The 15,505-nt window shown below is 37.2% G+C and overlaps 1 long non-coding RNA gene across 3 annotated transcripts in view; it reads left to right on the top strand.

Moving 5' to 3' along the window:
* The window catches only part of LOC102152355, a 43,760-nt gene extending 35,815 nt beyond the window's left edge, over positions 1-7,945 (top strand). For all 3 annotated transcript variants that reach the window (XR_005357037.1, XR_005357035.1, XR_005357036.1), the window contains 2 exons: positions 6,838-6,903; positions 7,737-7,945. This is a non-coding gene — a long non-coding RNA (uncharacterized LOC102152355). The remainder of the gene's footprint in view (positions 1-6,837; positions 6,904-7,736) is intronic.
* Positions 7,946-15,505: the final 7,560 nt, after the last annotated feature.

The raw sequence follows: 15,505 nt of genomic DNA, 5'->3' as shown, positions 1-15,505 counted from the left end.
AGTGATGTAAGAGACCATCTGAATATTTTTAGGAAGAAAGTGACATGATCTGATGTAGATTTTAAAATAACCTTCCTGGCTTCGGAGTTGACAACAAACTGTAGGGTAACAGTGTTATAAACGCACTTTTGTAATCTCTTTCCTGCTAGGATGACCCTGTTTCTTTGTCCTGCTGTACCTATCTGGGGTTTCCAAGGAAGAATTATACACAATGATATGACATTCTCACATTTTGTAACCACATCCTCTAAAGCTTATTAATGAGACCTATTGGTCTGGATCTCAAGACAGTGAATGTGAACATCATTTCATGGTCTATTGTCTACCCAGTCCAGTATGGGCAAGATTCAATGGTCTTTGACTTGAGCCAGGGAGATTCACAGTGTCTCTGCACTTGGATAACACTTTTCATTCTAGTTAAGATTACTTGGGTTGCAAGCAACTGAGTAAAAATAAAGGATTTTTTTTTTTTTTTAAGGTTATAGTCTTATTTCAACAAACCCAAGGGCAAAAAAGAAGCCACGCCTCAAGAGGTGCTGGAAACAAGATTTGGCTAGCCATTGGGAAACAGGTTATGCTCAGGAAAGTGAATAGAGTTGGGCCAATTTGAGCCAAATTATCAGGATCCAATCAATGATGTCCAATTGGACAGTCATGTTGTACAAAGGTAGCCATAGGGGGCCCCCTTGTGGAAGGAGGTGGAGTATTTTTTTTAAAAAGATGATTCAAGAATTGTACTGTTTTCCCTTAGACTATATTATATATAGTATATTGTAGAACAATTCATTTCCAGGTTAAAATTTTTTTTTCTGATTTTACTTCAGTGAAAGCCCAATGTATTAGCTCAAGGAACCTGTTAGATCTACAATGTTCAATGCAGTAGCCCCTAGTCACATGCAGCTATTGAACACTTTAAATGAAACTGGTCTAAAATGAGATGTACAATAAGCACAAAATACATATTTGATTTTGAAGGCCAATTAATTACAGACACATAACACAAACCATCTTATTAATATATATCAACTACATGTTGATATATTGCATAAAATAAAACATTGTTAAAATTAATTTTATCTATTTTTATTTTCTTCACTGAAGCTGCTTGAAAATTATAGATTACATATTTAGTTCATGTTCTATTTCTCTTAAAATTTTTTTCTCAGTCTAATTATTTTTAATTAAGTTATAATTGACAAGTAACATTGTATTAGTTTCAAGTATACAGCAAAGCAATTTGATATTTGTATATATTGAGAAATGATCACAACAATAAACCTAGTTAATATAGCCTACTTAACATATTATCGTACATATTTAAAATTTTTCTTTTAGTTGTGATGAAAATATGTGAAGATTTACTCTCCTAGAAACTTTTCAGTGTGCAATAATTATTATTAACTATACTCACCATGCTATACATTACTTCCAGTGATTATTTCTATTATAATTGGAAGTTTGTGCCTTTTGACTCCCTTCATCCATTTCATCCACCTCCTATCCCTGCCTCTGGCAACCACCAATCTGTTCTCTATCTATTCTATCTTCTTTTTCTTCTTTTTTTATAGATTCCACATGTAAATGAAATCATATAGCATTTGTCTTTCTCTGTCTGATTTATCTCACTCAGCATAATGCCCTCAAGATCCTTCCATGTTGTCATAAGTGTCAAGATTTCCTTTTTATGGCTGAATAATATTTCTCTGTGTATGTGTGTGTTTGTGTATGCACAGCCATTTTCTTTATCCATTCATCCATCAACAGATACTTTGGTTGCTTCCCTATCTTGGCTATTGTAAATAATGCTGCAATGAACATGGAGATGAACATATCTTTTTGACTTAGTGTTTTTGTTTTTCTTGACTAAATATCTAAAAGTGTAATTGTTGGATCTTAAGGTAGTTTTATTTTTAATTTTTTGAGGAAATGCCATGCTATTTTCCATAGTAGCTGTACCAATTTACATTCCCACCAACAGTGCACAAGGATTCTCTTTTCTTCACATGCTTGCCAACACTGGTTATTTCTTGTCTTTTTGTTAGTAGCCATTCTAACATGTGAGGCAATGTCTCATCATGGTTATGATTTACATTTTCCTCATAAGTAGTGATGTTGAGCCTTTTTCATGTACCTGTTGGCCATCTTAGCTCACATTTTTTTTTTTTTTTAGATTTTATTTATTTATTCGTGAGAGACACACAGAGAGAGGCAGAGACATAGGCAGAGTGAGAAGCAGGCTCCCTGCCAGGAGCCTGATGCAAGATTCAATCCCAGGGTCCTGGAATCATGCCCTGAGCCAAAGGCAGACACTCAACCAGTGAGCCACCCAGGTGCCCCGGCTCACCTTCTATTTCTATGCGGCATCTCTGAACTAGATTCATAGTACATTTTGACACTGAATGAACAGCATACAAAATAGGTGCAAATATTTCTGGAAATAGACATTGCATAGCAAATACTGTCAATGCTCCTTCGAGTTCCCCTCAGATACCCTTTATCATTCATCATCTGTGAATCATTCAACTTTCTGTGCTCTTTGCTTCTAACAGACACTACCTCTTTATATAAATTCCTTTTGGCTACCAAGCCATTTCCCTCTAGATGCTTAGGAACTCCCATGCTTCTTGAGCAGTTTATAGCCAATAGCTGACTTTTACATGATTAAGAAAGCCCAGCTCTTGTGCTTTGAGTTTTGACAAACTATGAGGTGCAAACTATATTCCAGAGCTCCCCACAGGATTGGCCTGACCCTAGTCCTTCCTCCCCAATCTTTTACTAGTTTATCTTGGCGACACTACTCTAAAAAATCACCAGCAAGTGAATCCTCATCTCAGACTCTGCTTCTGAGGAACCCAGCCAAAAATACATGGTGATTTTCTTTAAGTGCAGTTGGGCTGATTTTAATAATAAGGTTATGTATGATCCCTGATAAGCCACATTCTCTTCTCTGTTTCAGATAATATTTTGCTTAGAGACATGGAAGGTACAGAAATCTCCAACTGCAGGGTTGTCTTCTATATTTCTGTTTTCAATTGAGAGACAAATAGTCTGAAGGATGATGTCTAATTGTGAAAAGTCTTTTTTTTTTAAGATTTTATTTATTTATTAATGAGAGGCACACACACACAGAGGCAGAGACATAGGCAGAGGGAGAAGCAGGCTCCATGCAGGGAGCCCTATGTGGGACTCGATCCCCAAACTCTGGGATCATGCCCTGAATTGAAGGCAGACACTCAACCACTGAACCACCCAGGCATCCCATGAAATGTCTTTTCTTCGACTACTGGGAAAAGTAAGTTTCTTCCAAAGAAGACCAACTTGATCTGAAAAATCATCTTCTGACTTAGAGATAAAGTGTTTTAGATTGTTCTTTTTCAAACGTCATGTGTAGACATGTGCAAAGCATGCATGGCATGGAATGGGATATCTTTGATTAATTAGATAAATGCCCTGGACTTGCCAGGACTATTTGTCAGATGAAATGTCGATCAATTCTCAACTTCCACTCTGGCCAAACAAAGCAAAGCAACAAAACAATAGCAGCAATAACAAATTAAGTCAAAACATTGTAACAAACAGGCTGGGGTGCCTGAGTAGCTCGATTGGTTAATTGTCTGCCTTCAGCTTGGGTCATGATCCCCAGGTCCTGGGATTGAGCCCCACAATGGTCTCCCTACTCAGTGGGGAGCCTGCTTCTCCCTCTCCCCCCTGCTCATGCTCTCTCTCATTATCTCTCTCTCTTAAATAAATATTTTTTAAAAAAATGCTAAAATCAGTACAATAAAAATTGAAGATATTGGAAAAGAAAATAACTTTAGTAAAGAAACTGAGAGGCAAAAAATACAGTAAATACAGGGAACCTGGGTGGCTCAGCTGGTTGAGTGACAACAGACTGCTGGTTTTAGATCAGGTCATGATGTCATGGATTGTGAGATGGAGCCTTGCATTGGGCTCCCCGCTCAGCAGGGAGTCTGCTTGAGATTCTCTCTCACCCCCTGCTCCTCCCCACACTTACTAACCTGTGCTTTCTCTCTTTCTCAAATAAATAAATCTTTAAAAAAAATACAGTAAATAATAAAAATCCATTTGTTTGCCCATGTTAAAAACATAATGTGATTTGAAATAAAGACAGAAATTTTTATTTGCAGTTAAGGCTGTTCTGTTGTCTTAGTACAAGGAGTGAGCAATGTATTCCTCTTTGGTGTAAATGTATATTTTTCTGTAAGAAAAATCTATCTTATTAATACATCTCCTTTCTCCAATCTTCTCACTGACTAATCCCCTACTTTGCAATTACGGTTACATCAGAGGATCACAGATGTTGGTTAAAAAATATACTCAGAGGCTAATGAGGCAAAATATCAGGAAATGTTTGGAAAGTTACTTCCTTTAATACACAGAGATGACACATAAAAATATAAGAGAAAGTTGAATTTGTTCTGGCTTACAGAAAGCCCAAGGTATTGTAGTGGGAATCAAAGAAGTAGGCAAATATGTTTGCTTGAAAATGAAAAATCCCTTTTTTTTAATAATAGCAAATATTTGCCTTCAGTTGAGAGCAAATCAGTGTCATTCTTCTTGGAAGTAGTGTTGGTTGCATTGAAAAACAAAACCCTGTGACTCTATTCTCTGCCATTCCTCATCTGGGCCGTAGCATGTCATAAGGAAGAAAGGTTTCTAACCAGTGAAGATGTGTTTGTATGAGCATGAGAGGCTGTGCCAGGGTGGGGGGTGGGGGGTTGTGGGGAGTGGCAAGCAGAGTAAAACACTTTGAGTATACTGGTAGTTGGGAAAAATATACTCAGTGAAGATACTGGGGGGGCTTCCAAAGGAAAAATATATTTATTTTTCGTGAGAAGGTAGTAAATTGATCAATTCACTGGATATAGTTAATAATGCCAGTACACAAATAAACTTATTGAAAATAAGGTGAAAAAAAGGTGTTCAAAGCAGCTTCATTCATATTCATAAACCACCAGGAATAATTTTGCTGGGCTTCCTACAACAGAACTGCTTTCTCTGTTCTCTTCTTGGGTATTTGCCATAATGACAAGTTGACCTTGATTTTTTTTAAATATTTTATTTATTTATTTATTTATTTATTTATTTACTTTGACTGTGCAAGCAGGAAGAGGGGCAGAGGGAACGAATCTCAAGCAGATTCCCTGCTGAGTGTGGAACACAATGTGGGGCTCAATCTCATGACCATCAGATCATGACCTGAGTCAAAATAGAGAGTCAGATGGTGCCAGGGTAGCTCAGTAGTTGAGTGTCTGCCTTTGTCTCAGGTCATGATCATGACCTGAGGGGAGCCTGCTTCTCCCTCTGCCTATGTTTCTGTGTCTCTCATGAATAAATAAATAAGATCTTTAAAAAAAAATCAAGAGTTGGATGCTGAACCAACTGGCCACCCAGGTGCCCAGACTTTGATTATTCTTACATGCTTAATATCAGTGGTCTTATTAGTAATATAATCTCTCTTTACACAGAGACTTTTAAATACAGTGAAGGATAAGCAAGAACATCTATCTTTATTAGTAAAAAATAGTAAGAAATACTTCTCTGTTCATGTTGCCTCAGTGGAAATAAAAATAATATCCAGTAATTTGGTTCTTCAAACCAGTGACTGTTTGAACACTGAATTCCAAAGTTCAGTTTGGTACAAATCTTAATGATAGAATCAGCTCTTCTTTATTATTTTTGTCTACTCAGCTGGTTAACATTGTGTACACATGTCTACCATAAGATTTCTAAATCCTTGTTATTGTGCTAAAAATGGTAGGGATATTCAGCAGAGACATAAAGGCAATATTAGCAATATTAACAGCTATAAGTGAGCTGTTCAATGCAAGCAAATAGTTCATTTATCTAAAGTTTAGTGAAAAAAATAAAAAAATAAAGTTTAGTGAATTTTAAGTGCCTAAACTCAATTTTAATAATTTATGTAGAAATGTTTTGAAAATGCAGACATCTCTTCTGTTTACCTTAGACCAAAGGATTCAGTGGAATTCTACTTTCACTTCATGACTCAGAATTTTCTTTATATATCTTAATTAATGTGCTATCCTAGAAGCCAGGGAAGGGTAGAGGGTTGCAAGCCACTAGACTTATATGTTCAAAGCTCCTGTGCATTTTTCTTTTATGAATTCTTTCTCTCTCTATTTATCTGCCTTATTTCCACCTCTTTCCATTTATTAGCTACCGTGGGTTAGGAAATCAGATCATTGAAGGCAAAGATTATATTTTAGAGACAGATAGATATATAAAGACATTAAAATTCTTATTTCCCTACTGGTTACCTTTTGACACTGAAAAATAAATTAAACTCTAAAATTTCAGTTCCTTCATTTAAAAATGGGCATAATAATTACACTCTCTTTATAGGATTGGTGGAAAGATGAAATAAGGTGTTGTGTGTGAATAGGTACTCCCAGAGGGGTAGGTGTCCTTACTATTCTCATGATTGTTGCCACTTAATCATTATTGGGGTTGTAAAGCTCCTGGGAAGAGGATCTAAGGACAGTGCAAAGAGTAAAGCACTAGCATATCAGAACATGCGTGAATTCAGGACTTCTCTTCCAGCTGCTCAGATAGACCTTAGTTTGGGTCTATGTTTCATTTGTAGATGCTCCTCGAAAGTAATCTCTGGATAAATGAATTGTTTCTGTACTGTGTAAAGGATATTAGGCCCCAATGTTGTGAAAACCACTGTGGTTCTTTGAACTAAAAAAAGAAGTCCTGTCTCAAATACACCACAGCCCTAGAAAAAGATATTTTTAAGGCATGAGTAGAAAATAGCCTAAATCAAGTGACTTTACAACAGTTTCCTTTATTTAGTTACTACAACTTCCTGAGTGTTGGCCTGCCCTCCCTTTGCTTTGACTTCTAGGAACTTTGACCCAGGTAAGTGGAGTCTGTTTTTATGAAACTTGTGTGTGCTTATGTTTTCTTACCCAGGGAGGCACAGTAGGTGAGGGGTGCAGAGAAAAGGAAGCAACCGTTTCTTTAATACAAGTACTATATCTTATGGGTTTTAAATATATTCTCAGAGATCTAGGAGGAGCCTACACAGGGAAAGAACTTAAATACTTGCTCATATGCAGAGAGTCTCATTAAGTGTTTCACAGTCTCTGTGAAGGAATGGTATGCTCATTGCTGTGCTGGAAGTCACGTAACTTCTGGTTTCTATCACAAGTTTGACAGAATGAGTGACCTCATAAAGATATGAAATTCTTTGAAGTTTTCCTCTTCTATGAATTATAGATAACTATGCCTGAATTTAGGTTAGAAATAGAAATGATGTCTCTACTCTTCCACCAGAATGTAAGCCTATAAAGATATGAATTTTTGTGTTTTGTTTACTGCTTTATTCTCAGTGCCCAGAATAGAACGTGACACCTAGAAAATGTTCTATAAATATGTGCTGAATGATTGGGTGATTTAAAAAAAAAAAAATGAGGTGGTTAAGCAAAGTCCAAATATTTATGTAATTGATAGTATCATCACTATAATTAAATTATTATTCACTTTACATATGAAATGAATCTTTAAAGGGTCTATATGAAATTGAACAATTGAATATAATTAATTCAATTCAGTTAAGCAGCAACTATATTTGAGTATATGTGGGCCAGGTCCTCTGAAAGGCCACATGAATACAAAAGTGGATAAAATAGTCTCCACCTGTATGATAGCTGTATTAGAGTAAAGCTTACCAAATATTTCTATTTTTCCAGTAGAAAAGTTCTCATGAAGAAAATTCCACAAGTGATTACACTGAACATTTTTGAGGTGGATCAAGCGGCAAACAACATTGAAGCTGCCTGGTTTCTGAAGTTATCATCAACACAGAGGGCATTAGAAGAAAAGGGGGCATGCTTTTCTGATGTCTTTATTTTATAGATGAGGCAACCAAGACCATAGTGATAAAGATTTTTTGAACTTCCCTTTGCTGGCACCATCTTTCCATCTCTTCTCAGCCTGGCAAGCCCCCATTCATTCTTCAAGGCACAGATCAAATATCCCTTTGAGAAGCCAATTTGTAACTCCTCCAGGCTTAGTGGATTGCTTTGCCTGCACTTAATTCTTGCCTCTACTATAGCAAGCAGAAGAATCATCTCAAATTTTGCTGACCATAAGAATCACCTAGGATGCTTCTTAAAAACCCTGATCCATGGGCCTCATTTTGGTACATGTGGATCAGAGGTTCTGATTCTCCATATACACCATCTGAGAGTCTGTGTGTATCTCTCTCTTTTTAATATTTATTTATTTGACACAGAGAAAGAGAGAATAAGCAAAGGGGAGGGGCAGAGGGAGAGGGAGAATGTTAAGCAGACTCCCTGGCGAGTGTGAAGCCCAGTATGGGGCTTGATCTCACCACACTGAGATCACGATCTGAGCCCAAATCAAGAGTTGGATGCTTAACCAACTGAGTCACCCAGGTGCCCTGAGAGTCTGTGCCTTAAAAAAGAATCTGAGGGGACTGTCATGACAGGGGCCGTGAAAAGCACTAAATTAAACCCGTATTCAGTTAGAATGCTTTTGGCTGCAAGTAAGTGAACATTTAGCTGGGGCTGGCTTAAGCAATAAAGTCATTTATTAACTCATATAACATGAAGTCCAAATGCAGAGCAAGATTCAACGAGTTGCTTAATTATGTTGTTTGGGGCAGTTTCTCTCTCTCTTTCTCTCTCTGTCTCTCTCTCTCTCCTCTGCCATAAGCAGCTTTAACATCATTTTTAGTCTAGCATCATCTTTTCACTTATGGGTATTACATGTTCTTTTAAGATCAGCCAAACTCTTTCTAGGGAAAGAGTTTCATTTTGGGTTTCTTTTTTTTCTTTTGGTTTCTTTTTTTCCTACTAGAAATCTCTAGAAAGTCACTTCTAGTGTTTTAATACCCCACGTTGGCTGAGACCCACATCCATCCCTGAATCCATCAATAATAACGGAGTGGTGGGGATAAGTTTAGCATAACTGACTAGGAATAATCAGCAGTGGGAAACAGCCATAAAATGCTTCAGGAATCTGTAAAGAGTGTATTTGCACAAAACATCTGGTCTCCTCCACTAGACTGTTTTTAACTGAGATCAAGAATCATGTATTTATGTTTGTATATGTATAACACCTCCCACAGAAGGTACTCAGAATTTGCTGAATGGATGTTGTATGAATCACATATTTCCTGGAGGCAGAACTCGTACACCCAAATGTTTTGACTTTCATATCATTGCTCTTACCTACATCCTGTGATAGAAGGAAGTTCCTGTAAGCAGCCTGTGATACAAAGGAAGTATGAAGGTGGGAATGATTTTCAGGACAGGCCTCCTCATTTATCTACTCCCCCCACTGAGCCTGGCAATACAAATGATAAAATAACTTCTCTGCCTAAAATGTCCAAGGGTGTGAAGCATTGAAATATCAGGGTACTTTTCTGTATCTTTTCCTTCTTCTGATTCTGCCTTTGTAATGGACTTTATAATCACATATCCGTTAATCCGAACACTTCTTAGGAGGTAATCATAATAACTCGCCTAGATCTAATGTTGTAAGGAAACATTTTATGGCCCTAGGATACATTTTCATCCAAGTTATTAAAGTCCAATTACATCATGTTTTCTTCCAAGGAATGCCAAGTACTTGAGGGACAATATTGCAGTCACTCTCACTCGTCTCTTGGAAATAATTTACACAGATATAGCCTTGATATTGCAGATAAAACCCTCTGCTCTCCCTCCCCAAAGAGATGGAAAAATGTACTTACTTGCCTAAGATCACACAATAGAGCCAGACAGGGGAAATTAGGATGAAAACGCAAATTCTTTCTTTTCCATTAGCTCATACATGTAACCTTTCTTTATGAAATCATCAGATCTGTATATGGTGCTTTTAATGAACAAGAAACTACCATATCATGCAGTCAGGTGAATTTCATGTATAAGTTTTATACTTGAAGTTTTCTAAGCATAATTTCTGGGTTCTATCGTGACTCATATCATAAGTGCCAGTCTTAAACCAAGCAGCCTTTTGGAAACAATAATGATAAAACTGATAATTATAGGATTTATTATTTATTAGTATCTATTATATTTGTGGTAGACTAAAGGCATTTTTTATAGGACTAACAACAACCCCTGAAAGATAGACTGTATTCCTTCTTTAAGAGCTGAAGCTCAGATACTATTCTGTGGATGGTCATACAGCTAGTAAGGGGTATTCCCAGAACTCAAATCGGGTGTGTCAATGTCCAAAGCTAAAGCCTTCTCTACTACTCCATACAGCTCTGGAATATTTGAAATGGGAATTTGACAGAACTCTATTTTGTTGAACTGGAACAAGTTGCTTAATATCTCATTGAGTGAAATTCTTTAAATGAAAGCAACACCTTTCTCTCCAAATTCTACAGGTGGGTGATCTCATACATTCCTCTAGAAAGGAAGTACTCCAAGGAGGGGCAAGCCCTTCTTATCAACTGGACCCAGATAAAGTATGTAATCATTCCTTCAAGATCACCTGCATGTGTCTTAGGACGCTGCCTATTTTTCAATCGGAATAAATCCTCAGAAATCTTGTGGAAAATTCCTCCAACACAAAAGAATATTCAACTCACTCCTCTGCTGTAATGAGGTTGAAGTATTTTCAATGTTGTTGGAAGGTTCAAGCCACTTCTAAACAGCAGGGATTTCTGCTACAGTTGTTGTAAAAGAATGCAGGACCCCAGTGGGCACAGAGCAGTAAGCTTCATAAAGCCCAAGATTTAGGGAGAACACAATGCCAGTGGAACATCCAGAGAGAGAGAGAGCAAAGAGAGCATGGCATTGGCTTAGTTTCACCCAGCCTCTTCATCTTGCCAAAACTTTCAGATAACAGAGCATGCATATTTAAATTCAAAAGGGCTTTTATGATTATTTAATAAAATGAGGATGAAGTAAGCAAATAACTGTTGAGAAGTAACATTTAATTTCCACCAGTGCCCTGAGAGACGTATCATGGAGTGAAGCCATTGCAATTACTTGAAAATCCATTGTCCGAACTATTAAACTAATTCAGGCTATAGAAAAGGACCCAACACTATCATGAAGTAGGTGTAAGTGGTCCTGGTCAGAAAATAAACATTGTGGCAACAGCATACAGGACTGGGGTTGAAGATGAGAAATTCCAAATCAGAAGCAAAATATTCAGCCAATTATCTCCCAGCTCAGAATCTTAAAGCATCAAAGTGGAGGGCTGGAAAGAGATTTGAGACGCCCTCAAGGGCAATCGGTTCCCTCTAGGTAAGAATATATTTCAGCCACACTGAACTGATGGATTTTGACGTGTTTTTAATTTCAGGTTTCACTTTTTATTTAGCTTCTAGCTCCCCATCTGGTCTACTTTTCTGCTGCAAATGCCAAAAATAATATTTTTCATTGACCACATTGGACATGTTTAGGATGGGATTTAAAAGTGGCTCCTCCCTATTTTAACAGTAATATTATAACAGAGGAAATAGCAGGATACAGCCCAGCTCCTGTTCAGCACTGCTTCCCTTTCTTCTAAATTCCACATCCTTCCTTTGGGCATCAAGTAACCTAAGTCCTTCTTACCATCTGACTGTAACTAATTTCCTTCAAATCAAGCCATCATGTCTAATTCAATGATGTATCTCTACCTTCTGCTTTACTGAATACACACACACACACATATATATATTTAGTAATTGAAGTTGAATACATTTTATGAAACATTTTTTACCTGTATAATCATTTTTACTGCCCCATCCAATGGGAGGTAAGGACTCCAGAAAAATAATTGATATAGATGTGAGAAAAATCAAGAAATTAGTTTTATGTTACTACATCCTTAGTAGGAATTTCTTAACTTGCTTGGGTTGAATACTGATGCAATTATACAAGGGTGTGTGTGTGGTGTGTGTGTGTGTGTGTGTAAAAAAAAAAATATATATATATATATGTACACATGTATATACAAAGGCACTGTAAGAGATTAATATAAAGGGTCACCTTGATTTAAAATAGCATTCTTGAGCTTGTTCTCCTTCTCAGCATTTATATTTCTAAATATAGCTATGTCTATTAAAAATTAGAGATAGGGGATCCCTGGGCGGCTCAGTGGTTTAGCACCTACCTTTGGCCCAGGGTGTGATCCTGGGGTCCCGGGGTCAAGTCCCACGTCGGGCTCCCTGCATAGAGCCTGCTTCTCCCTCTGCCTGTGTCTCTGCCTCTCTCTCTCTCTCTCTGTGCGTCTCTCATGAATAAATAAATAAAATCTTTTTAAAGAATTAGAGATAGTATCCTCTATTGGGTCTTTTATAAACCTCAACAGAAGAAAATTAAATTGGCTATTGTTTATTTTTTTTAATTTTTTTTAAGTTTCATAGTAAGATAGCTCTATAGAAGGTAAATGGAATATGTACCAGCTTGTTCTCATCTTGAAAACTTTGATGACTCTTTTATAGATTTTCTGCAAAGTAATTAAAGTCCGATTAATTGGAAAAATATACACAATGGGTATTCTGAATATTATATCTCCAACAGAAGCAACTTTTATTACCTTAAACAAGTGGCTGAGCCAATGTTGCAAGTTTAAATTCAGAACTAAGCAAATATCACAAAAATTACATTCTTGCACTTTGTCTGCTACAAAATAAATTTCTCTCCAGTGGAGGGGTGCCTTACCAGCTTTGGGAGTCCATTAGAGTGCAAGCAGGTTGGAAAGCATGCTGGTACCCCTTCATATCTAATGGTACACATGCAGAATTATGCTGTAAATACAATAATTTTAAATGGACAGGAGAAATTGACCACTGACAGGGATCTAAGGGGAATATTTCTCTGACATAAAAAATTGCCTAGGAATTCGTGTTCTTTGAACCTAGACTTTTACTTCCTAAACATATTTAAATTCAGCTGTTGGTTACATAATGCTCCCCTTTCTCTCCCATTTATGCTCTATTTGTAAATAATAGGAAGTACAGTTACAATTTCCTACTGAATGGATCAACACACTAAAGGTTTCTTTTTCACTCACATCTAGCCCAGTGGACACAATATGGGAGTGGACCTCTGCTCCATGCAACCATTCCATGATTCAGGCTCATATTATGCAGTAGGTCTTCTTCAAAACACGGTTCAGGGTTTCCCTGCATAACCCAGCTGGCAGGTGGGAGGGATGGAGCACAGGGGGAGGGCCCACGTAGATACAGATACCACTTCTGTCGCTTAACTGTGAACGATAAATTACTTTAATTCACTATCCATTGACCAGAACAGCTCATATGGTCTCTTTTACCTGCAAGGGGGTCTCATAGCTTATCTGCCTTTAGAGGAAGAGGAAATGCATCTGGTTAGGCATCTAGGTAGCCTCTGACACATATTCTAGGCTTTGCCTCTTTCGATCTTTTCCTTTTCCTTTTCCTAGCTCTCTTCCTTCACCTTCACCAAAGAAATCTATCATGGGAAGGTGATAATCCAAATGTTTTTCTTTATGATGTCTATTCTTTCCTTTTATGACGGTAACACAGATTCAGTTTCAGATTCAACAAACATTATTCCGAGACTACTACATGCAGTCCTGCCAGAAGGAATCATCATCTACCTTAGGCCATTTAATGTAGATACAAACATTATAATCTAAGTTTTAAGATGAGAAATCTGAGTCCAGGAACTGATGAAGCATATACTGGAGGTAATTTGTCAGGTCAGCATTCCCATTCTCTCCTGGGATGGATTACCAACACATCTAACTGAGCCAATTCTTTTGCCAGCAAACATTTTATTTTTATTATATTATTTTGGTGCCCAGCTATTTTCCTGATTCCTTTCTTATTTGCACACTCCCTTCCAGCTTCTTATCTAGTTATCTCTAAACAAAATACCTCATTCTCTGTATCCCTAGTCATGCCTGTTATGAAAGAGAATAGCACCAGCAATACATTTGTATCAAGAAAAAGTACATTGCTTTGTAAAGAAATTAGAAGTAACGATATATAGCTAGTGGTAGCAATTTTTAAAGCTCTTACAAAATCCCAGAATCCCCACAAATTTTCCACTAAAGCTGACTTTTCTTGAGGAAATAATTTAGTTAAGCAATTTATTTTTTCTATCTTATTGGGGTTTATTCGGTTGTTGTTGTCTAATATGTATCATTTCTAGAGTCTGGCATTTTGTTAGTTTCATTACAAATGTGTAGCATTTCAGCTGCATTATTGTTATATATATTTCTAGCTAACCTAAGGACCTTGTAGCAAAGTAAAACATTGCCTTCCTGGAAAAAAAAAAATTTGCTACACATTTAAAGTGACTACCAAAAAAAAATTCTCTGCACTAGCTTTTTTTTTTAAAAAAGAGATACCATCTCTGTGGCTGTTTTTTGAATTCTTTTTGTAACTTCATTTGTCAACTGATTCTTATCCAATACTGGAGAGTTTGAACTGATTTTCTACCTTCCCTAAGAGTATTATTTCTATAGATCACAACTTAGCCCCTTTATATTATTTCATCTTTTCTTGTATTGGGGGGTCACAGTCACCTAGGTTAACCCTATCTAATTGCTGACCCATGAAACCAGGACTCACAGTTGGCTCTTTCCTTTTCTCCTATTCCCACTTCCACAGGATCTAGTCCAGGTTTTGGAATCTTAGCTCTGTGTGGTTTTGGGCAGGTTGGGCTAATTTTTCTGAAATATTTTTTTTCTATATCTTTGAAATTTTAAAGTCATACCTGCATACCAGCCAAAGCCATACTTTGCAGAATGGTTGTTAAGACAAAAAGAGGTTCTCAACATCAGACAGCTCTCTTCCAGTATCCAGTCTAGAGATGGCACTCCACAAACGTGATCTTTCTTTATTAATTATCTATCGATGTAACATATCATAACAAGCTTGATGGCTTAAAACAATGCTCACTTATTATCTCATACTTGCTGTGGATCAGAGTCTGGGCATGACTTATTAGGATCCTCTATTTCAGAGTCTCCCAGAGGCTACATTTAAAGTATTGGTCTGGTGTAGAAGCTCATCTAAAGGCACAACAGGGGAAGAATTCATTCCCAGGCTGATGTGGTTGTTGGCAGAATTCAGTTCTTCAAGGGCTATGGACTGAAGACCTTAGTTCCTACATGGCTGCTAGAGGTTGCTCTTAATTCCTTGACTCTTCAGGATGGCTATTTGCTTTATTAACGGTAGCATGGGAGGCAGTCAATCAAGAGAATCTGCTAGCAATATGGAACTTACAATCGCTCACAACCAGTCACTAAGTTGAGATCCCACCACCTTTGGTATATTCCATTACTTAAAAGCAAGTCACTAGGTTGGCCTATGCTCAAGAGGAGGGGATCACACAGGGCATACATACCAGGAGGTGGAGACCATTAGGGACCATCTTGAAGCTTCACAACATACTTCACAATCATATGGTCCCCTAAACTTTAGCTTCTGCTATGTCTTGGCCAATATAGTGGGTGTTTAGTGTATAAAAAGACATGAAATATGTTTTCCTGTCAT

Source organism: Canis lupus, chromosome 3, assembly GCF_011100685.1.
Source record: "Canis lupus familiaris isolate Mischka breed German Shepherd chromosome 3, alternate assembly UU_Cfam_GSD_1.0, whole genome shotgun sequence".
NCBI lineage: Eukaryota > Metazoa > Chordata > Mammalia > Carnivora > Canidae > Canis > Canis lupus.
This window is presented reverse-complemented; position numbering and strand designations above follow the sequence as displayed.